Source organism: Phalaenopsis equestris, unplaced genomic scaffold (genome assembly GCF_001263595.1).
Source record: "Phalaenopsis equestris unplaced genomic scaffold, ASM126359v1 Scaffold000606, whole genome shotgun sequence".
NCBI classification, from domain to species: domain Eukaryota; kingdom Viridiplantae; phylum Streptophyta; class Magnoliopsida; order Asparagales; family Orchidaceae; genus Phalaenopsis; species Phalaenopsis equestris.
In genome coordinates this window covers 879,089-879,467 of record NW_018165046.1, presented here as the reverse complement: position 1 = coordinate 879,467, position 379 = coordinate 879,089, and positions in this window count along the sequence as shown.

Here is a 379-nt window from a genome sequence, read left to right as displayed (position 1 = left end):
TCAGAAGCGAATTGTGACGTCTTTCGATTTCTTGAAGCAAAGTTCTACCCTATTAGAGTTACAAACACTATATATATATCTTATATCGTACTACAAGGGCGTTGCCCTTGCCCTCGCACCCCCAACCCACTTAATGATGCTCTTCTAATTGGACAGATGCTCCCGCTCCACTCTACTTTGCTCAACATCTGTCCCTTATATGGCATATGAGTCATACCTAACATGTTGTATGTATTATATGTTGTGAAAAAGCGACGACAATAAAGCGAAAAATCAGATCGAGAAAAATCGAAAAATTGAAAACAACGAAACACATAGATTTACGTGGTTCGACAAATTGCCTACATCCACGGAGCTGCAGAGGATTTTATTACTCGAG